Below are 25,342 nucleotides of genomic sequence, written 5' to 3'. Positions count from 1 at the left end.
GAAATATGATTCATATTTTGAAAATTATGAATATTAATATTCATAAAAATGCATATAAATACTTGTAACAGAGTGATGAATCACAATAACTCAACAAAATTTGCAGGATAGCTTTGTAGGATATTTTCCCACAAGTCTACAATAATTTTTTCATGAACATTACATTAAAAATATTAATATCAATATTAAAAAGTAAAATATAATGTATGTTAATTGGTAATGGTTAACAATACCAGGAAAAAAATGCAGATTTGCTAAATGACATGTTTTGCCAGAATCCTGTCAGAAGGCCACATTAATATCATTCATACAAATATGAATACTGATATTCAGATGAAGATATGAATATTAATATTCATATTGGTCCATATATTTCTGGCCATAAATGTTCGCAATATCTGGGTGGAAGTTGCCTTTCATCTTCATATCACTTTCTGCCACAACTCTGCAATAGTATCAAATTCATATTTTTCATTTTTTGACAAATATGAATATCAATACTATACACACACACACACACACACACACACAATCACACAATTCATGGCACACATACATCTTTTGCAGTTCGCAGGTATAGAAACAAAGCACTACAAAACGCAAGTACAATAAATCGTTGAGAAATGTATAGATGTATTCTGCCATGTGATTTCAAATTCACTTTATGTTCACTCTACTGGAGTTGCCTTCAAAGAAATACAGAGCAAAAACCTATATCAAGTCTCAGTCAGGTTTTAAATTTTGGGTTTGAAAAATGCATACTGATGCAGTACTGGGAACACATGGATAATCAGCACTATCCAAACATTATAACAGTTCCACTTACATAACACATGTGGAAGCACACATTAAGTGTGAAGAACATGTGTGACTTATATGTTATATATGACATCAAACACCAATGATCGGCCTCTATCAGGGAGCTGAATGTGAGTGGGGCAGCGATGAGCCTGCAGAGGATTCTTCTAGCAGCTGACTTGGCTGGACGGCAGAAAGGTTTGTTGGGCCTGTTACATGTCGTTGAGAGGATCCACTTCCAGCTTGGCCAGAGGGAAACACAGAGTCATGTTCTGTTATAAAGAAGTATGATTAATATTTGATTACTTTACATTGATTTTATTAGATTAAAAAAATAGTTCAGAGTCCTGGCTACATGTACAGTAATCACAGATTAACAATCTGTTTTGCAAAACGTTATCCAGATTATGAATTTATAAAGCCTGTGAAAATCTTGAGGCAAAATTTTAACAAATTTCTTAAACAAAAAAACAACAACAACATATATAGAATTGCAGTCTGTAAAGTTCAAGTTTGAAGTGTCACAATTTTAGGATAAGACCTTGCTTATTTGTCTCGCCCTCACTGGCCTCAGATTGTGTGTGCATGCATGTACGTACATGTTCACATGAAAAACCAGAAATCTAAAAATAATAATAAAAATAAAATAAAATAAATGAGTCACAATTTTGGGGATTAAAGATGGATAAATAACATAAGGAATGAACTTAAATTTTTCTAACCTGAACTTGGATTTTGTTTGCTGGCTACACCACTGCAGTCACCTTCAACATCCATGACAATAAGAAGGCACACATACCCGCCCAGTCACCTGAAAATAAAGTCGTAATCAAACTGACATGAATTACTCTAAGAATACGAAGATTGAAGGCTTCAGGCTACTCTGTAGGAAATACTAATGAATTGACAGTCAAGCGCTTAGTGTCTCATATAATCATCATCACTAGTCTGATCAATCTTGGTTCTTCTTCAAGCACACTGTCTAAATATCGAGCCAAGACTCATGAATGTTTAGCTGCTCAAAACTTGAGTTGAAACAAAACACTAAATATCAATTTATCAGTCACAGAAAATTAAATGTAAATGGTGTAATTTCTGCTTTTTATATTTACGTAGGTTGACGTTAGTGACATAGCTAGGCCTAGTGCCCTCTTTATTAGCACGAGCAGCACTAAGTGCTGATATTTGTCATACACTTAAAAAATTACGGTAATTTTCCCTTCCTCCCAGCTCAGTGGTGTTCAGTACGAAGAATCAGAGAATGAATTCTGTAATTACGTAAAATACTTCACAGTATTAATTTTACTCCTGTAATTTCACAAAATATAACTATACTTGGAATACCAGGTTACAAGTAAACTATTGTACTGAAGTTTGAATTGTAGAAACTGAAGAAATTTTCCAAAAATTCTTGCAAGTTGCAAAGAAGTCTTTTCAAGTTGCTACTGTCTGTAAGTAACTCTAGCCCGACCAGACGCAAAAAAAAAATCATCGGTGTTACTCCGGCCTCCAATCTGACTTGTATACTCAATCTGTCAAATGTTCATAGTTTTTAGGTCGTCCAGAGGGGATATTTGAGAGAGACACTTCATAACAACTAGGGATTTTGAAAGTTGCTGTCAAAATAATCCGATCGAATTTCGATCGAAGTACGAAGTGGAACAAAGCCTGCTCTGCTCTGCAGGTCAGGTGTACACAGTACAGTAGCTCACATACATAACGTGTACTGTAGTATTGGCAAGTCAGTGTGCACGATCGTGACCACTACATTGATCAAAACATACGGTCGGTAACAAAAACCTGATCATAAATCTGACATTCAAACCCGAAATTTTCGTGAAGGATAGTATAAACTAAATATGGAAACAAATTAAGTCACTCTTGGGGGGTCGTGCCACAAGGGATTTTGATTAAAACATCGTCGATTCCTTCGTACCAACAGCAAGGGTTATCACACATCGCATTTGTGATGCGCTCCGTCGGAATGAGTCAAAAGTCGCAAAAAATGAAATCGTAGTTATGCCTATATGTGAATTCTACAGACTCTAAGCTTTACACTGACATGTAATACAACTCATTTCGATATCCCTATAGATCATAAAAACGAATATAAACTACGTTTATGATGTCAGTCCATTTTCTAAATAACGGAGAAAATCGCTCTCAAAGTTCAGGCTACGTTCAAGCTCACAACCTGTTTCTTTCACGGGACGAAACAATACAGCAGTCCTGCTTAGCGACGGCGTTTACGCTCCATCGCACGCACTACCGTATAAGGCGATAGCTTGGGTATGTAAGATAATTAACCAATAGCAGGACAGGTCTGTCAATAACGATTCTGACCAATACGGCAGCCCGAATGTAAACTTCGGCGCGTTTGTGTCCGTGCCACTGCCGCCGCATGAATGAGTCGGTACACGTTGTGTGTCGGCTGCGTTGTTGTTTGCCGCAAGTTTTTAACTCACAAACAATAGGAAACAGTAAAAAGAAAAAAAGGCACGCAATGCGTCTTACGAGAAGCGTCTTTTAGCGAGGGCGTTGATCGCTTCCATTCTCCTCCCATGTTGTTGTCAATGGAAACTAAAGAGGATGCGTTTAGCAAGTACCAATACCTAAACCTGAGAACCTATTGTAGGCGGGCACACAATGCGTCTTACGAGAGCGTCTTGTAGCGAGGGCGTTCATCGCTTCCATTCTCCCCCGATGTTGTTGTCAATGGAAACTAAAGAGGATGCTTTTAGTATGCAAGTACCAATACCTAAATAGAACCCGCGAACCTATTGTAGGCGGGGGTTCAAAAGACAACATCGGTAGAAAGAGTCAATGAGGTTATATAGTCGTCTTTTGAGATCGTGTTCTTTGCGTGTACTAAAAACCCTCAAATTACGCACATGGTCGTAATGTTGCAGAGCATCAAAGACTGCTTTCGCGTCTCTTCTGCCGCAGCTGTATACAGCCGTAACATTCTGAATTCCCGCCATATTAGGCACATTTCCTTTATAGGCGTTGCGTGCACAGTAATTATCGCTTATCACGCTTGCCAATGTTGCACATATTATACGTATCAGAAGCAAAGGTTGATGTAGGCTTGACAGCTTCACATTGGGTTTACAATGATTGTATCATAAATATACTTCTTATTCTCGGTCACATTTGTAATACCATAGCATATAAAAAACCATTAACTTGTAGCTTAAGCTGAATTTTTTTACATCACATTTGCAGTTACAATCTTTCTGCATTTGAGAAGTGGAGTATAGATAATAATACTGACAAATATTCGGAATTAATACTTAGGCCTTCTTCATTTCGTTTTGTATTCACAAACCTTATTAGAAAAAAATGATTGCTTGATTACTTCGGGTAAAGGAACCACCGGGAATGACCGGAAAGGAACCGCATTTAATTTTCTTGTTAAAGAACCTAAGCTAATAGTGAACCATATTTCATTGTGTGATTAACGAACCTTCAGAATAATTAATTGTATTACCCCCCCCCCCCTCCCCAAGAAAAAAAAAACAGTTCAATGTCATGCGTTGTCAATAGTGATAAAAGGCCCGTTTTTATTTCGTAGTGTGTCTCAGTACTCCTGTGCTTACTTTTAAGGGTGTGCCTCTCTCAATGATTGCGATTGATGTTCAACTATTTCTTTCACGCAAGCTTGAACAGGAAAAAGCTAAAAGTCAGGCAAGATGACGAGTTTTCTTCCATGAGATACAATCATTAAGACACACATCTATTCCCGATAGTTGTGTGATTGCTTATGTGCTAAAGAATTGTGTTCATTACATGAATCAGGCACTATACAAAACGGTTGAAATCTACTGAAAGTCGAACTTCGTTTTTTTTTTAAATTTCATTTCCATTTCAAGCGGGGATAGACTAGAAATTAGTTTGTCTATACTGGCAGGAGACATTACAGTTTTCCAGTACATGCTCCGCATTTAAACAGTCGCCATATTTTCGTGGTCAGAATCAGATAATGGACACATGATATATTATAAAAATAAAAATACAAAACAACGAATATGCCATATGTACAAACATTATGAACTTCAATGAATTAAACTTACCTGTGACATTCTGCATAAAAAAACAAGCACGCCGATTAAATAATATTTTAATAGAATTAATAGAACACACAACGATCCTGCGTGGCAGATCAAATCAAGTTCAATTGGTGAGAAAGCTAAATGAAGTTAAAAAGTTGACTTCTTTCCGTTTCTCTTTCAATTCATGAAAACAAAATTACATTGTATATCTATTGAAGAGGATTGTCTCTGTTGCGGACGATCGCCATATATAACACTGTTAGTCTTCTACGCTAATCTGAATCCCTAAATACTTTAATTTTTGCTTGATAATGTAATAACCCTGCTATAACTTTATAAAGGACTCGCAAATTAAAAGTTTCAAACCGTATACTAAAACATTAGTACACGGTGTATTTCAAAAAAACATTTTGAGTGCGTTGTGTGTTAGCATGTTAATAGCATCAATCTGCCTTTTATTTTCCGTACGTAAAGCGCACAGAAACGTAACCAAACGTTACCAAATACAGTGAAATGCATTGTGCGGCTTGGTACTATCATTAGAAGTATATCCCATTCCCTTTTTTTTTTAATTTGCTTGAAGCAGTCGTCAAACCATGTGTCATTTTCGTAGCAACATCACTTAGGAATAAGAATGTGTGAAGATAATCGTTACTCATTTATTTTGCGCTACTATTATAGCATTTACATTTTCAACTTTTATTGACATGCAGTATTATGTTACTGTATATGGTTACGATTACGAATGTTGGTTATGAATTCAAAAGACTGGTTTATTAATCGAACTATAAAGGTAACAGCTGTTTTGAAAGTAGTTCGATACAAGTTCAAAACGCAATCGAAGTCATCGTCATAGGGGGAACTGATAGCTCTAGAGAACTTGTTTAGGCTAGTAAAGATTGCCGTATGCAATCTTTGTAGAAAGTTTTGACTTAGGCCATCTTTTGAGTATTTTGAGAAATTTTATAAAGAATTATTTGTTTTGATTATGTCAAGAATTAGTTTGAACTATGAGAATAAAAAGGCGCGGTTACCCAAACAATGTCGTAGGTCGATTAGACATGATGGGTAAAGTAAATTCATGACTTGACTAATTTTTACTGAATTGATGATCTCTTCTGTAAACCATCAGTTATGTCTTGTAGATGATACCTCTGTAATCGTAGTCAAAATTCTTTTGAGCGATGAGACGAAAACCAACAAACAAAATGCCGTGTATCATCGCTCGAGATTCCACCATTTGGCGTCACCCGACCAACAATAAGTGGCAAATCAAATGGAATGTTATGTTGTGGGACAGCAGACTGTGTTACGATTTTTACATGTTTCGAGCAATTGTTAAAAAAAAAGAGAAAATGAGGCAAAGTTCAAGAAATTAGAAAAAAGCACGTAAATGCAGGCGATCATGTTTGATAATCAAAGTAAGAGATTACACTCGGCCGTGCGGATGTATATGGTTGCCTTATTTACATGTCTGATTTCTGTAAACTATGTTATATTTAAATTTAAGTTCCCTTCCCTCCTTGATAAAAGTTGTGTTGGGTTTTCGCTATAGGCATTTATTAGGAAACGCTGTAAAAACGACAACAAATGCCTACTATACATCAAGAGATGACCTATACATACATGAAACAAAAATTCTGTACGTTCTGATATAATGCAACTGCTTGTTTGTTTGTTTGTTTGTTTGTTTTGAACTACCATGGTCTTTGTCGGGGGAAAGATGAAGAAAAGTAGTAGAGTGTATCACTCTCAAATCCGGATGATTGCGATAAGCGTGTAACCCCGCCCTTTCTATACAGGTAAGCTTGGTATCCTATTATAAAAGCCTGCATGTGTCACGCAGAAGAACTGATTCCGCGATCACTTTTAACCTTTCATAAAATTCATGTTTTAAGATAGTAACGATAGCTTGTAGGAGATAGGGAAGTTAGCGTCCCTGACTGTGGTTCTGAACACAAAAGGGGACTGAAATTTTTTTTTTTACAAATTAGCAGACATAATGCCGATCCTCCAACACTGCTGCTCCATTCCGTCACTGATTCTGCTATCAATGGCGAAGAAAGAATACTGGTTGCGTGATTATCCACGCCTTGATAGCAGGAAGTTTACCTTTCATTGTTTAAGGCTTCGTTGATGCGGGGTTTACTCGGATACAAAGCGTGAACAGTGTCGTCCGAGTTCTTTCATTCGAAATTCCTCAGAATACGAAATTCAATGGGCAATTAGCGCTGCTACTTCGCAAAGCTGTTAGCCAAATTCTTTGCAGACTTGACCTCTCACATGTCAGCTACACGCAATACACGACAAACAGCTATCATTACAAACATTCTGATTAAAAACAAAACAAAACGAAGAAGCACATGCCACTTTTGGGTAGCGACACAGCTTTCTGTCCCTTTCTCAAATAGGTCCTACTTCTAATAAATACACAGATGACAAGGGTGAGAATATCCTCCAAAGGGAACACGAGCTATTTGGGCATTAATAATGTTTGTCTTCCGATTTCTCTCCATGCCGTCACGGCCCAAACCAATATAAGAAATAGGGCAGTAAGTTTTATTAACCAGGGAAATAATAGTACGCATTACATACATTTGGCGAATTATCACACGCATTGTCGACTTTATAAAAACGAGAATAATTGACAACTTAGGCCTTATTACATCTCCAGAGATGAACTTAAAACAGCAAGCCACATACCAGGGAACGAAAGTTATGATTATTTGAATGAATTCATTCATGAGGCCAAAGAGTACACACACGCATAAAGAGGTTTCAAGTTCGATATGTGATAATTGTATTAGCTCATAGATAAAGACACGTAGTATCATAAATTTTGCGTGATCGTTCATTGAAATTAAGTTTTCAGCGCGATTTGTGCGTCACATCAATCACCACTTCATGAAATGGAGTGCATGTATCAAACGAAACTCGCTGGTCATGCAATCGATAGCCTTGGTCAGCTCACTATTATTGCGTAATTCTAAAGCCCTCGCCGCTTGGCCGCCGACGCCGACGCGCGCACCATGCTTTGTTTTGTCTTTAATGGGGTCAAGAGCAATGCCTCATTAGCATACACCCTGGCAACGGAGGCGGAGTCTCGATCGGGCAAGAACAATAGGTGCGAAACGCAACGCAAAGGCGAGCGTTCGAAAAAAATGTAACCGAAAAAATTGTCTCAGAAAAACTGTGATTTGGGACACTTGTACTCATTTTTACACGCTGAAATTTTCTGTACAAACAGATAAAACCTCAAGGAATCAAAATCCGTCATAAAAAAATTTCGACCCAAGCAGTGCTTCCCCTTCATTTTCGGCTCATTACGGGAAAACTCCCCCTGCGACTTATGACTCATTTTGTCGGAGCGCCACACATTTGTTGTTTACCGTACTTGTTTACAACACATACCAAACGGAACGATCCATTCGCCATGCAGGTAAATCAACAGAATGAGGTAACTGAAAATGCAAACTTTGCCACAATGATGACCGGATATTTAATCGATTGGCATTAAGATTACTCTTCACTATTAATAAAAATGATCAGCAGGCCAGCATCGTCTTTTACAAAGCTATAAAAAGACCACACACACAAACATCGCAACACTACGATACCTGACTGTCCGTAATGGATCGTTCACGTAAACAAATCACTGCTCGACATGCTCTCAGCTGTCAACAGCTGCGTGATTGCAGTAAAAACTCGCTTGGAAATTGAACGGACAGTGCTGCCTAAAAATCACTCTAGCATCAAAATGAAATCATTTTTCACCATGAAACTTCACATAAAGTTTTTTGAAACATGATATTATCTACTTACGTGTGAAATGGACGGATCTTGGCGCATCTGGATAATGAAATCTTCGAGCAAACTTTTCTTTTAGCTCAGACGTCATGAAGCTTCACGGTAGGTGATCCATTTCACATATATTCGGAATTGTCAATGTTTACTCTGTCTGTTCGGATACTTTCGGAAATTCATCGACCAATCACATTGATGCTACGACCCTCGGAAGTTAGCGAGGTATTCCGAGCAATTTCGGAGAGTTTCTGAAAAGACGGTGCCGTCGACCCAAAACTCTTCTCGGCAGCGCTGCACACGCAAACCCTATGGAGTGACCTTCACGCCCCATAGACTCAGTGTGGGGCAGCGGAGCGGTTGAAAAAAAGTGTCACGTGACTGAAAGGCCTATTAACACTATTTTTCAGCTCATAAAAGTCTCTGAATGTCCCATACGTAACGCGCGTGTTATCTTGGACTTGCCCCTGGCTGTTCATCACCTCCATCAGCGTTTAATAGCCGTGACACAGGTAACGCTTTGATAGCCTCACGTATAGATTACATACGATACGATGGCGCGGTCAGTGGATACGCCGCCCGCACAATGGCGCTTACGTCAGGACGAGAATCCCAAGTCCTTCCGAAATCCTAGCGTGGAAGAGTATCTCATGGGCACACTGCGTTCATACTCGGAATTCTCTCCATTCCGAGCGGAGGGAGTTTCTTGGAAAAGAAAGTCGAAGGCAAATCGTTTGCGCGGTTTCGTCGATGATTCCTCTGACTTGTCTAGCAGCAAGGCAGCCGCGCAGAAAGTTCTAACGTGAGTTACTGCTAGAATTGATGATAGGTCAAATTTCAGCTTTCTGCCCAATCATTTCATGAGGATCAATTGTCAATAATTCAACTTCCCTGGCAGACCTTGGCACCTGGTTTGTATCCACTATGGGTTTGAAAGACAGGTAGTTGATCGTGCCATTCATAACTGTGATTTTGCTGATGGTGAATCTGATGCTAGTGATGATGAACTGAATAATGTTGAGGATCCTGATCACGAACTGAGAATCATAGATGAGTCTGAACACGAACTGATTGGGTCCAGAGCAAATGAAGAAAGTAGTCACAATGGGTTGAATGTGAGAAGTGTAGATAACTGGGATAGTTATGCCAGATCTAGTCACAATTTGGATAAGTCACAAAGTGAACTGACTAGCAGTACCAGTTGGGATATGCCCGTTGTATGTGTAGCCCTACCCATTAGTTGCATTGGATCTAGATCTGTCGTAGACGGTGATCACGATCATACTGTTAGTGTTACTCGCCCTTGCGGTCAGGCCAACATGGCGTGTATGCTGACAAGCGGTTGGGAGTAGATTTAAAGTCGAGTTCCCTGACATTCCCAATAATATTCCTGGTGATCGTAAGCATGTGGATAGCGTATTCCCGAATATTCTCGTGGTCTGGAACTCGATCTTGAGTGCGACTGCCCTTGTGAAATGTTGGCAAGTTTTGGCTTGTCAGAAACTAGTAATGTTCAGTCTACAGCTGATGTTTACAACGGTCTTAGTTGTGTTGGGCCAGTAGAGAATGATGAAACTGTCAAAGAAATGGAATTGTGTGGTAGTGTCCTTATATTGCAGGCTCGGTTCTTTTCTTCTTGTGTTGATGAGTTCCAGTGCTCTGTAATGCTGCACATAATCATACACACACTCAGCGTTCACACTCTCACCACATGCAGGCTGTATTTGGTAGCGAATATCACGATTTCGCCATCACGCAGAACACCGGTCCAGTCAATGCCTTAAGCACACATCATCTGGATGTGTACGTGGACCAGCCATTTCCACGTCAGCTATCACCGTTCAAGAGTCCACCCCCACACTGGATCTCAGTGCTACTCAGGAGCATATTACGGGAGAAAGCCAGCTCTATCGGTGTGTTGATGCTCCTCAGCCCTGCACAGACCAGGTCCAGCTCACTGCTGCTCCTGATCGTCCTTGTCTCACAGGGATACATGTCTACGACATCTCTGGTGCAAAGCAGCCCAGGCGTTCCTTGACGCGCAAATCTTCATGTACTACCCAGCCAGTCACATCCACCCCACCCCCATTATGGTCGATAACGAGGGAACCCATCTTCAGCTCGATGACCATCGGGCTCCTCCAGGCCACCCTCCTAACACCCCCGCTGATGTGACAAATCTTCAGCTCGATGTGAATCAGGCTCCTAGAAACTATCCTCCTGATACCCCTGCTGATGGGACACACCTTCAGCTCGATGTAAATCGGGCTCCTACAGGCCGCCCTCCTGATACCCCTGCTGATGGGACCCACCTTCAGCTCGCTGTGAATCGGGCTCCTACAGGCCGCCCTCCTGATACCCCCTGCTGATGGGACCCACCTTCAGCTCGATGTGAATCGGGCTCCTACAAACCATCCTCCTGATACCCATGCTGTGGGACCCACCTTCAGCTCGCTGTGAATCGGGCTCCTACAGGCCGCCCTCCTGATACCCCCTGCTGATGGGACCCACCTTCAGCTCGATGTGAATCGGGCTCCTACAAACCATCCTCCTGATACCCATGCTGTGGGACCCACCTTCAGCTCAATGTGAATCGGGCTCCTACAGGCCGCCCTCCTGATACCCCTGCTGATCGGACCCACCTTCAGCTTGATGTGAATCATGCTCCTACAGGCCGTCCTCCTGACACCCCTGCTGATCGGACCCACCTTCAGCTCCATGTGAATCGGGCTTGAATCATGCTCCTACAGGCCGCCCTCCTGATACCCCTGCTGATCGGACCCACCTTCAGCTCCATGTGAATCGGGCTCCTACAGGCTGCTCTCCTGATACCCCTGCTGATGGGACCCACCTTCAGCTCGATGTGAATCGGGCTCCTACAGGCTGCTCTCCTGATACCCCTGCTGATGGGACCCACCTTCAGCTCGATGTGAATCGGGCTCCTACAGGCTGCTCTCCTGATACCCCTGCTGATGGGACCCACCTTCAGCTCGAAGAGAATCGGGGCTCCTGCAGCCCCCCCCCCCCCCCCCCCCCCCGATACCTCCAGCTGCCAGCAGACAAGTGGTGCTTACTCCATCCCTCCCGTTCCTGACACCAGTGCGACCCATTCTCCAGCCCCCCCCCCCCCCCCCCCCCCCCCCCCCCGATGTCCTCGACTATCACTCTGCCTGTGGTGCTACCTTTGTTACTGTCAAGGGTAGATGCTGTGGAGCCCACCTCCTGTGTGACAACATGTCAGCTCCGCCAGGTCGCCCTCCGGACATTCTGCAAAATGATATCACCGCAGCTGCAGTACTAGGGTCGCTGTTACGGTATCTTCTCATATTAGTGAAGATGCCCAAGATTATCTGCACTATCTTGCCACACTATCTCCTAAGTGTCGCGGTGCTAACTTAATCCACGTTCCCTACCTTGTACTGAACATTGTACAGCATATTTTTGGCATTGGACTGTTAGAAGATATTTTAGTTACAGGCTTTGTATGTTTGCCTGGAATTGTTGATGCATTTATTACCAGAAACATTGATATATTTTTCCATGTTTTTGATAGTTTAATGTCAGCCTGCTGGCTGTTGTGTATGTTGAGGCTTCATTTCTTCATACCACTTTCGACTCACCTGACAGTTTTGTTCAAATCCTTTTTGATTGTTTAAATGTAACATTGTATGCATGTATTTTTAGGTGCTCCGATTTGTAGATTATGTGTATGTAGGTTTACATACTTACCAATCATTTTCTGTTCGTACTGAGTGTTGGTAAGGCATGATTGTACCATCTGTGCAGGTTGTCAGCATTTTTGTGTGTACTGTATTTCATTGCCTCTTATACTAATACACTTGACAAGAAATTCATTTTGCATTTGCCGATGGTTTGTTTAGTGTATTTCAGCTCTATTTTTAATATTGTTGTTGCTGGGATTTTTTTTCTCCATTTGGAAGCACTCTACTGATACCTGTATTTTTGAAGACCTTATGGATATGTGTAAGTGAATCCTGGTATGATACTCTTCCCGTCTATGTACATGTGGTATGCTGTGATGCTGCAGTAAAGATCAGTTTTATATCAGATGGTTATTCTTTTGCAGTTTTCCGACTCAGAGTCCTGAATGGGTGAGGTGAAGGGATACAGAGTGTGGTAAAAGGTGGGGAGAAAGTATAGCTAGCAATGAAGTGTGAATGACTAATTGTTTTGTTGGTGGCAGATGTGTTTAGAAGTTAGGGTAATTAAAGAACAGAGGAGGTAAGGACAGCAGTTGTTTGTGGATAGGACCAATGAAGATACAGACACCTTGTTATATTGATATGACAGAAGAATATGGAGACGTTATGGTGTATTGATAGGACAACAAATTGAATACATCTGTTTAATATTGAACTTAAGTTATGTGTTATTATAGGGAAAGAAGAATATATATATGTTTTTGGACAGGATATTTGATTGCAGCCGTAGGACAAAAGAATGTTAGATGCTGTGAGGTACAATGTAATGACAGGACAGAGTAATGTACAGAAACTCCAATGTAACCAAAGGAAATGATGACGGTTTGTATTAGTGTATGGATGAGAAGAAAGTTGAAATAATTCCATGAGTCATCCCCAGCTTTTGAATGCAGTCTGAATAATAGTGTTATTGCATAGCATACATACAGTACCTACTGTAAATACAGCTGTAAGTGTATGTTATTACATTTTGGAAATACACAACGGTTGTGTGAATGCGTGGTTCTTTTATTTTAGGGTTCCAGTTTAGACCTACTGGATTGGCAAAAACAGTGTGCATATCATCCTCTCTATTTTCATGGTGTATGTTGTTAGATGTTGTTTGATGGTATTCATGTTAGTGATACTACGTTCGATTTTTGTCTCGCCCACCGGAGGTAAAGGCGAGACTAAGGGATCCAAATGGCGTCCGTCGGTCGTCCGTCGTCCGTCCGTCGTCCGTCCGTCGTTATAGTTTACCTGCAAGACTCTCTTATGATGCATAACTTGGCAACTGTTACAGCAATGGCAGCCACACTTGGGTGATAGAAGCACTAGGAGTATCTTCATGTTATGGTGTTGTCGGAGGTCATGTGATGATGTCAAAGGTCATTTGAGGTCATATATTAAAGAGTATGTGCAAGACTCTCTTTTCTATGTTAAAGTTTACCTGCAAGACTCTCTTTTGATAAATAACTTCACATAAGTTGCTTGGATTACAACCTAACTTGGGTCATAGATGCATTGGGGATACCTTCATGTTGTGGTGCCGTTGGAGGTCACAGGATAAGGTCAAAGGTCATTTGAGGTCATACATTAAAGTTTACTTGCAAGACTCTCTTATCACACGTAACTCGACACATGTTGCAACAATGGCAATCAAACTTGGGTGATGGATGCACTGGGGGTATCTTCATGTTATGGTGCCGTAAGAGGTCACATGATAAGGTCAAAGGTCATTTGAGGTCATACATTAAAGTTTACCTGCAAGACTCTCTTATCACACGTAACTCAGCACATGTTGCTACAATGGCAATCAAACTTGGGTGATGGTAGATGTATCTTGGGAAGTTGAGGGTAACCACAAGGTCAAAGGTCACAGACAGGGGTCAACGAACTTTTAGGGCCCAATGTTAAGTTTTCAGGGCGTATTTTGTTTATGGCTCATAACTTTTGTTTTCTTAGTACATGTACTTTTACAGTTTACATAGTAGACCTGTATACATGCGAAGGGTCAAAGATGACATAGTAAGGAAAGTATAGTTAAGTAAAAGTTTGTTTTGTTGCTAACATCATGCATGTGTAATTTTACACGTTTCATGTTAGGTTTAGGAACATGTGACATCATATTTACTGCTAGTTATTTTTTAATACACGTAGAAAGTCCTGATTCAAAAGCAGCACATACACATTGCTTTTAGTTTGTTGGAGTACAAAGTGTTCCCATACGTATATACATTATTTATGATATGCACATGTTTGCACCATTCCCAAGGGAGGAAAGAAAAACAAATAGAACATAGTCACGCCAGAATAGTGTATTGTTTAGACGCCCTCTAGAGGCGAGTGTATTGTAACCATGTTTCAGCCTGGATCTCCAATAAACAGGAGTGTTACTTTTCGCATCCTACATCCGAGGTGTTATGTTTATCTATATTACGGTAATGGCGTTAGGCTTAGGTCTAACGTTAGACCTACCTTTTACTTTCTGTTTCCAATGTGCATTGCCCCCCCCCCCCCCAATAGTTAGAGGTCTAGTCCAATACGGCAATTAGGATCTTCTGAACACTTTGAACAATGAGAGATAATTTTGCCCCCAAATTGCTTCAAGCAAGCAATCTGTTGTATAGAATTTATGCCAAAGTGAAAATTTTTGGGTGAACGTATCATACGCTGGACGACAAACCAAAACTACTAAGTGTGTTTAGATCTGACGTTAGGTTTAACCATGGGCATTTAATAGGCCTAACGTTAGGCCTGCCGTTAGAAACCTAACGGTTAAATTATGAATGCTAATTATAACTTTGTTGTATTTTTTTCAGTTCAACGGCCTAATTTTGATAAGAAAAGATAATAATAGTTCTGAAATTCTATTGAACATTATGTTTTATACCATTTCTAGACTTAGTGTCGAACGTAGGCCTAGGACCTAGAAATAGAATCGATTATAGGCCCCTATATACAATGTAACATGGACAAACCAACTTGTCGCATTTTGTCTGTCGATCATGTTAGATAAAATTTTATGTTAACCACTATAAGTCTAGAAATCCTTGTATAACACAATGTTTAATAGAATTTTAGATCTGTTATTATCTTTTCTAATTTGAATATTAGTCCATTCAAATGAAAAACATCACAGTTTCAACGAGCATTAATTTGACCTTCATCAGAATGCTAGTGCCGGCATAGATTTCTGTCCAACGTTGTCATTCTTTCACCCAAATTTTTTCATATTGGCATAAATTCTAATGGATTGCTTGTTAAAAAAATAACAAATCTGGGGCAAATTAGTAATCTCTCTTCGAAGTGTTCTGGAAGATCATTTAATAAATTGTATCATGGGCAATGCACATTGGAAACAGAAAACTAAGCGACATCCCTTAAAAGAAACCCTTTTACAGTGGAAATGCCTAGCGATGCTTGCCAGCACATCCACCTGGCAGCAAAAGCGGTATTTGGCAATTTGTTAATATATATTCAATGCAAAATAATGAAAAAATACTTTCCAAAGTGATAATTGATGGGTAATTCTGGTCACCTGGTCTACGCAAGTTAATCGACCCTTTGTTTGAACATGATGAATTACAACATGAATTGATACGTTGGGCAAGCTTAATTTCGCCTTGAAAACTAGTACGGCAGTGCCTAATCAACTGAGGAAGAAGAACGGTCATTTGTACCCATGTGCACATGAGCTATTAAACCCCGAACTGGCTTATTCTTCCTCGGTATACTAATTTACTACAGGGATAGCCTATAAGACCCACATTATTACTAGTATGGTAACTCTGTTACACATCGACCACCACCGGCCCTTTTGAAACCGGCCAATAGTTTTTTTTCTTGGCGCACAGAACGCTTTATAGTGCGCATCATATTCCACCTACTAAGAATCTTGCCAAAGGATTGGTCAAGAGCTGATCACGTGATAAAGCGTAGTTTTGCCCATCGCATCACCTGAGAAGAAAAGTTCGTGGTATACACTCTATGATGATAGCCATCTTGATTCGCTGATCTCCTAGTCCACACAGTCCTAACGCGTGATATAACTTACAATTTTGAGTACGCGCGAAATAAAAGTGCGTTACACTGTGGTCTATAATTTGACCTGGGTCAAGTGATAGATCACAGTGCAACGCACTTTTATTTCGGTGCCACGCGCGGGGCGCGGAGCAAATTCATTGTTTTGTCATCTGCGCGCAAACGTCTAAAGTAAACTACGTAGCCTAAGCCCTGATGATGATACCTAAAGACAGCTAAAACGGTTTCAGATGTGGAATAAAATGGGAACATCTAGGACCCTATAGATGTGGAATATAAAGCAAATAATCAACTTTTAGTTTCAGGCTATGAGACAAACTATCACCTCCTCACAGATCTGGATGTAGCTATCTTTCCTCAGCTGCGCTTCGGAAAGATAGCTACATCCAGATCGCCTCGGAAGTGATAGTTTGTCCCATCACCTTCCCCAACGTTGATTATTTGCTTACTGCATGCGCGTGCAGAGCACATAAAAATGTATTGGCTTTGACTGTTGATGAGGATGTGTGGGTAAAACGAAAATTAATTGTTTATTGATGGTTTAAATCAAGGACAAAATTACGAATGAATATTTTAACCGGATCGTAATGCAATGTCAATACATTTCATAAAAAGCTTCGTACAACACGGTGTTCAATACAACTCGGTTTGTGTGCATTGTCAATACAAAAATAGCGGTCGATCTAAAAAGGAGCGGTACCACGGGGAACTGAAAAGAGGGCACTCAAGTTCGACGGCAATATTTTTGTACTGAAACTTCTAATTAAAAAAGGGAACAACATGCAGCATTAAAATTTTAGTAGTGCTGGATTTTCTCAATCACGTAGGTCAAGTTTTTAACGTGAATATCAGTGTTATATATTCTTATCAGGCAAATAAAAATTAGGCGGGCGATGAGTAGTAGGACCAACCCTACTATGTAGTGCTAGCTAGTGATAATATAGAACTCTACAGTACGTTTTGTAGCGCGAGAATGGACCCTCTTACTTTGAAACTTAGGAAATTACTGTCTTTCTGTAAGACTTAGGCCGGGTTTATAAGATTTTGCGTGCCGAGAATCACTGTTTTGAAACACTGATTTGAAACAAGGTTTTGTCTTGATCGGGTGAGCGTTTACAGGTGTATAAGAAAATCTACATACATTCCGAAGCGCTCATCGCTCTGTCCGTACTTTGTAAAATGAAAAGTTTTCATAAGTAATATGATCATTCCTTCGCAGTGATTTTTTTTTTAAAACTACGCTTAATTCCCTATAAATGTGTTTTAAATGCTCTGTAAAAGAGACTTTATACTCTGCTCGCTCGCTCTGTCCGTACTTTGTAAGATGAAAAGTTTTCATAAGTAATATGATCATTATTCCTTCGCCGTGATTTTTTTTAAAAACTACGCTTATTTCCCTGAAATGTGTTTTAAATGCTTCACAAACGCGACTTTATACTCTGTTTTAACTAAAAGACAATACCTATTACTGTGGGAGGGAGGTATCCCCCTCCCACACCCTCGCTGGGGATCTTACACACTGTGGTAATGTGCCCCCGTTGAGATTTTGCCCCCCCCCCCCCCCCCACTTAAAAAAAGACCAAAAAAACTAAAAGTGTTCCAGCGAGCTTGGTTACAGGTTAACTTAGGAAAAGCAATTATAGTTACCGCCGTGGTAAACGTACAACGAAATTGTGTCAAGTCTCAAATCGTGATATAGGTGCCTATCTGACTTAGATTAGTTGGATTATTATATTCAACCAGGAATACGATATGATTTACAATTTTATGGCAGAAAAGTTGACTTTTCATCATTTCCACATGGAAATTATGGTGATGACATCCTTAGCTCGTTCATGTACATATTTGTATCAACTGTCCGCCCCGAGAACTGTTTTGCAAAAAGAAAAAAAAATAGCGAATCTTTAAAATTTCATAGCTTCCACAATTTTGATTTTGATCAAATGTTGACAATTGTACATATCGTGCTTGTCATATTTCATTCTTTCTTTTCACACTATAACTTTTTAACTGGTCTGTAATTACCATACATTAAGCGACTTCTTTGTGAGTCTATCACCAGTGACCCACACTTTAATTTTCATCGAATAAACATAAGTATATATATATATATATATATATATATATATATATATATACTTATGTGTTGTACTAAATATTGCTGCATTCACTCAATCCTTATGAAGGTGGACTTGCTCTTTAAGAGGCAAACAATTTTAAAACTGATAATAACAAAATGTCCAGAATGACAGCATCGATGTCCGAAAGATGCATTCCTGTCTGATATTTATGGGTGACCAACACAAACAGACAAGACAATAACTTCGAGGGGAAATTCTCGCAGGTCAAAGACCTTCCACTTCACAGGGTCAATATGAGCAATTTGCGCACGTATGTGTGTGATATATTAGTTCTAGGTCAGAGGGCAATGAAGACAAGTCACCAAGAATAATTTGGAGCGGGGTTACATGATGAGTGTGGGGCTCAATGAGCTGACCGATGCAATGTCAGCTGGCTCGCTACCCGAGAATCTTTTTGTATTTTTTTACATAAACAATGTTTTATTAGAACATACATACATGTAGGCCTATACATGGCTAATCACAGGGTATATTTACTGATTAATATTTTCCCCCGCCAGCAATTTACCCCGCCAAGACGATTCCAGTGCAGGCCGATAAACCCCCACGAGACACGTACAGCTGGACAAGATCGATCCACCCAGATCCAACCCTTACTCAAAAAGGCCCAGGCCTTTTTATATTTCTGTCCAAGAGTCTTGGCCAGACACCCAACATTAATTTTTTTGGTAAAGAAATATTTGACCAAAAAGTGAGGTCAGACATAAAGAAAAACAAAGGGACTGCATTTTGCATTAAAATTACACTTTTCATCAACTTGATACTGACACAATAGCGAAGGGTAGCCATTATTCCCCCTGCTTTCTACAAGCTGTTAGTCAAGTGCTCTCTCATTATGCTATATAGAAAAGTACATTTTTGTGGAATTCCCTTTATATTTTCTTTATGCTGTTGTCTACATATAGGCCCACTAGTACGTCACAATTCTGTGAGATAATGTTTCTGAGATTGTATCAAACATGATGAAATCATTTACTTAGTAATCAATAAAAAATCGGTATTTTTCTTTTTTTAGTATGTGCCCATTCAATTGTTTTAAAAGAAGAAATCGCTTGACGCGTACTTCTCCTCATCCAGCGGTTCCAACGCCATAACTATAACGATTAATAACTTTTGCATCGATTGTCCGATTTTCCTAAAACTTTCACTGATGTGTTCTACTAATGTTGCTGCTTTCACTCAATCCGTATTTATCTTTGGTTTGGGGTTTCCTTTAAGCAAAGGAAGGGGTAAGGCGAAAGCGCATGATGTCACAAAGTGCGTCGAATAGACTACGCTTTTGTATTACCGCTCCTTTGTCACTGCAGGTTATGTTTTTCATTTGAATCGAGACAATTAGATAAATTCGAACGAGCGAAATATGTATTATGAGTCCTTTTATTACATTTATACAGTTATATATGACATCATATCATAATTATATGATTATATATGAGTATGTTTGTGAAGGTGTATGTGTGTGTGTGTGTGTGTGTGTGTGTGTGTGTGTGTGTGTGTGTGTGTGTGTGTGTGTGTCCTATAGGCCCTAAATATATAGATAATTTATGAAACCAAAACATTCGTTAAGCGCAATAGAACAGTTTCTCAAACTGTCATGGAATAAGCTCCAGCATAGCTTCATGCATACGATCACATAGTTATCTATATAGCAATAACCCCATAATAACCAACTGCTGGATCTCTCTACTCTCTCTCGACTATTCACACACTGCAAGTAATTATTGTAGTTCCTCCATCATGTCCATCACAATACCCCACTGCTACGTCACAGCCATCTGTAGCGGGAGGACAAGCTACAATTGTATATATCTAAGGAGGAATAGATTTAAAACCTCCTTGGCATATCACACATACAGTCGTAGAGTGCATTCTCTTTCTGTCCCTGTTGTCACGCAGCATACCCCACGACCTACTGTTGTTTACTACCAATCTGCTGTGCCCATGTTATGTAACTTCAGTGTGCGCGCTCCAACCAGCTGGGAGGTGGGAAGAGGGTCTCTTCCCACCTCCATGCTCCAACTGCGTGCACATGCACCAGACATGGATCCATGAGATGTCACTCAGAATATGAAACGATACATCTAGTTCCCCTATTATAGAATAGTTTGTTATTATGATCAGCTATGTACATTTCACACTTTATGATTTAATATACATAATACACAATAAAATAGGCCGACGTAGCTGAGACTTACCGACTATCTTTCTTCCCAAACGAAACGATGCTGAACAGAGCACTCCTTGTCTCACAATAAAGTGATGTGTATGAGCACAGTGGCGATATGGCACCCCCTCTCCTCAGAGAGTTTATCGCATCAAATTTCAGGGGCGCAACACCTATGCAAACATAGAACTTTAGAGGAGGATACTGGTATCCGACGGCTGGGGTGGGATCCCTATTAGATATCAGGGCTGTATGAGAAAATGAAATGGCTATATATCCTCCCGCAATTCAAAGAAGAAAAACAAAACAGAAGGCAGAAGAGGAAAATGCATTGTACGGAAATGTTCCCCCAAGGGAGCCTATCAAGTAGATCTTATATACTTCGATTCTAGCTCTGCAAAGGCCACTTGATTTGAGCGATAAGAATCATTGTTATAAAACGAATGGACGCGAGCTGTTTTTAAACATGCTTAGAATATACATGTACATGCAGAGTTAAGCTACAACATGGAGATTCGATTCCAGCTTCGAAACTTGCATCATCATTATGGACCCTACCACAATTCAAATGGACCCTATGGACCCTACCTAGGTCCATGCTTGCATGGACACACCCTGTCCCAGTTTTTGAGTAAGGGTTTTTCTTTTAATGATAATAGTTGATATTGTCCAGTTGTGTCGCGTGGAGATTTATCGGCCTACAGGGGATTGCTGGGGGGGGGGGGGGGGGGGGGCATGGGAAGGGAGCCCGAGGTGGCACAGATATTGTCTTTGAGTAAATACCCTGTGATCAGTAGCCCTGGGGTTTTGTGTAGGGGGATGACTGGGAAGTATGCCCATTGTCATCTCATCTCATCTTATACTTGAAAGTCATTTCTAGTGCTTTTTGGAAGGATATTTTGTGGGCGCAGCAATGATCTCAGTATAGTCGACAACGCTGCATCATTTGTAACTTCAGCATTCATCTTTCCTTGGGACTCTTTTTGCTATTACGCATAACCAGTACATTATAGTAGTATTTCATTACAAGATCTACTAATATGGTGAGTAACTCAAGGTACAACCATGATATGAATCTAACTTATCTTACTCCTAATGTTCTAAATCATATATCTACGTCTACCACCCATAATTCCTATATACATGTAGTTGCAACACGTACTGTTGTATCACGTTTTTTTTTTTGTATACGCGAACAAAAGTTGTAATGCTTTATGACATCTAGTTACCAAACTAGGTCACAATAATGATTATAATAGGCTCAATGGAAAAATAAAATATGTGTTCGTAACACAAGTTGAAAGTTTGACTAACGTAACAATGAGTGTTAATGTCTGACAAGTTTATGATTACGACCAGAGTGTTTACTTTTTCAGACATGAACTATGACCAGCTTTGACCTCGCTTTCATTTTCTTTCAGAATAAATCTTCTGGTAATCGTAGGATCATGATGCCTTGAATCCTCGATCATACTAGTGAATTAAAATAATACCATTCTGAATTACTGTTAAAAAGATTTATCAACATGCCCATGTTTTGAAAAAAGAAAGAAATATTATTATTATTATTATTATTATTATTATCATTATATGCTACTTTTGATTGTAATCATAATCATTATTACTATTATCACTACCATCGTCATCATCATCATTATCATTATTATCATTACTGTATGACTAAGGTACAAACAAAATCAAAACAGCTAGGGCTGAACTGACATTGTGACGATTTTGATCTCCATAGCGGCAGTATGTAATGGTAATACATGAGTACAACTTACGAACACGAGATGGCGCCATACAGCTCAGTACCTCCGGCTGGGGTATTGTTTACTACAGTATTTGGTGCATCAATGTATCAATAACACTTTTTCCTCCATCGGTAATTTGTTTACATTATATCATGCAGAATGTTATTTTTGGTCACATGACTCTATGTTGACCAATCACCCAACAGGATTTCGAGGGAATATAAAAACTGATAGTTTAACATGTCCGGCGAAATAGAATCAACCTCTATAGACAAAATAAAACCACAACCTAATGCGTCTTCTATTCACCTGCACACATTTTCAGAAAGAAAAATCATGAATCATTTGCTTAATTTTCTTTTCCGGTTTGCCTCAGCTTTATTGATTGTTTTTTCTCTAATTGTTTGTTCGTGTGTTTCTGGTGTGTTTTTAAGGGGGAGGGGGAAGGGTTGTAATTGATAAAGCATCAAAGAAATACGTGCTTTCATTACTATGTTTGCATAAACGAATGGGAGAGTGACTTGTGAAGTGATGACATCGATCATAAAATGGTGATAATCGGTAATAAGTGTATTTTTCGAATTTCCGAATTTTCTTCTAATAGGTCCAAGTTGGCGAAACGTCCGTTGATATTTCGTTAACTTTTTCTGTATTCATCAAAGTAAACTTGAACAGTGAGAATGATGCCTTTCATCTTACCCAACTTTTTCTCTGTGTTCTGATATTCTCCTGTTAGTTTATGCTGCTGCTCTCTTACGTTTTTCTTCCAAGTTGTCTCCTCTGTCCTTGTCTTCTTCATTCTATCACGAGTCATAACAAAACATATGAATTTATCTGTGATCACATGCAATGAGATGTATCAAATACAGTCAACCTTGCCCAAGCCAAATCTATTTTGGACTGAAGAAATAGCTCCGACTTAGAGAAGAATTTGACTTTGAGGGATTAAAATCAATAGAATAAACAAAGAGGACTTGAAAAGACCTTTGACATACACAATTATTCGACTTATGCGAGATTGACATAAAGCAAGGTTGACCGTACTTCTCTTGGTTTCTATGATTGCTCGTTGCTGGCTGCTCTCTTTGAATGTGTAGATCCATCTCATGTTATCATATTAAAGTTAACGTTCTTGTTTTTTTCTGACGCCATAGAGAGACATAATATGTTAGATGTTAGAGTGATACCCTTAACAGTGTGCAAGTCTGCTGCTCTGCGCATTCATCTTGGGTTGGTTGGTTTTTTTTTTTATATTTATGTAAGGCGACAGACAAATACCCCCTCTTGGGCCTGAATTTGTATAGACTAGTTCCCCAATTCTGTTACTTGCAAGGCTACAGCTTCTGCCAGCAGGTTCTTGACCCTCGACAGTCATTGCCTTAGTAGCTCTTCAAAACAAAGACCTTTTGACTTAGCTACTAGCAGCTCGGATGGACTGGATGAAATGACAATAACATTAACCAGAAACAGCTATTGTGAGTCATCCACCGTTGGATGCAGGCGGCAATGTTAAAAGCCCAAAGTGTTGATATTTAGATAAATTATCCCCAACTCCAGGAGGGAATTTCTGCCAAATTTTGGTTCTATAATACTTTGAGTGGTGATGGCGTCGATTGTCTCCTAACATGCCACACATATGTCTTAACCACTATCCGAATGGAGCCCTCTAATGACTTGTGGTTTAAATGTTCAAAACAACTTGGTCAGTTCCTGGAACATTTCTTGTATTGATCTGTCATCCCTTGTAGGCGGGTCATGATACTTAGCTTGGACCAATGAGATGAGTTTATCCAAGAGGACAATCATTTTAAGCTAATCTCATTAGACCTCCCAAAAATGTAATCATTATGGGATAGAAATATAATGAGGAATATTAAATGGAAGAGTGAGAAAGGCAGAAAATGAACTCTTTCAGGAGGTGTGGTTATGCATGTAAAATGAAGTATAAATTCCCAGCTTTTACCCCCCCCCCCAAACCCTGACTCTGCACCCCGAACCTGCCCGATTCTGTATCGCAACTCTGTATTCCGACTCCTCCATCCCAATGATATTCTGCCATCCAATTTGCTATGCTGATTCCAACCTCAACCTGGTTCCCTTTCATCGAGTCAGTTTCGCTTTAACAACTCAGATGTCGAGAACTGTTATATGTGAATTCGACTCGAGAAATTGTCTGACGGTCCACAGACATAACCAACTTCAAAACAAATTTTCCGTGGCAGATAGTTATAAACTGAAAGCTGTATCCAGAGTCGACCAAATAATTCACTGCATTGCCTACAATAAACTATGTTCATCAGAGGAGGACCAGCCCAGCGTATGTTTTAAACCAGCTGTGTATGAACACATTATTTTAAGTGAAATCCATAAAGAGTGAAAAAGACAACCCAAGTGTAGTGTCACACACTGAACGGAGAGACCAAACCCTAATTGACTAGCCGACATCCAAGGAGCCCTGTCCTGCCAGTCCCGACGAGAAGTCCAGTCCCGAGCGGAGCAGACGTCCCGTCCAAGCTGAAGCCCCATCACTGCGGATGATCACCCCCCCCCCCCCCCCCCCCCCACACACACACCATCCGACACATCCCAGTCGTCAGAGAGAACACTCCTATTAATAAGTGTGGCGACTTATAATTTTTGCCTTGTTTGGAAATCTGGACCACGGACACCAGCAAATTGCAGCGAGCGCAGCGTCAAAAATAAGGAGTGGCCACGCATACTAATTTCATCCTTACTAAAGCATGTGCCCGTCCCCTCGTCCCGGTAAATAAGGAATAAGATACGTAAACAAGAAAACAAGGAATTGAAGAGATAATCTGGGGATTAAGGATTAAGAATTATTTTGATGATAGAAAGTCAATCCGCATTTTTGTTTATAATATTCATG

At 39.9% G+C, this 25,342-nt stretch overlaps 1 long non-coding RNA gene across 1 annotated transcript; it reads right to left on the bottom strand.

The window, feature by feature from the left end:
- Nucleotides 1-650: 650 nt before the first annotated feature.
- Nucleotides 651-8,749, bottom strand: LOC139710553 (uncharacterized). The gene is made up of 3 exons (XR_011709465.1): nucleotides 8,673-8,749; nucleotides 1,521-1,609; nucleotides 651-1,070 (listed from the first exon to the last, which is right to left on the bottom strand). It is a non-coding gene; the product is annotated as an uncharacterized lncRNA (long non-coding RNA).
- Between the last annotated feature and the right edge of the window lie 16,593 nt (nucleotides 8,750-25,342).

The sequence above is a fragment of the Diadema antillarum genome, unplaced genomic scaffold, assembly GCF_040938485.1.
Source record: "Diadema antillarum isolate AM-2024a unplaced genomic scaffold, OU_Dant_1.0 seq00001540_RagTag, whole genome shotgun sequence".
Lineage (NCBI taxonomy): Eukaryota > Metazoa > Echinodermata > Echinoidea > Diadematoida > Diadematidae > Diadema > Diadema antillarum.
The sequence above is the reverse complement of the archived record's forward strand: the minus strand, read 5'-3'. Positions and strand labels throughout refer to the sequence as shown.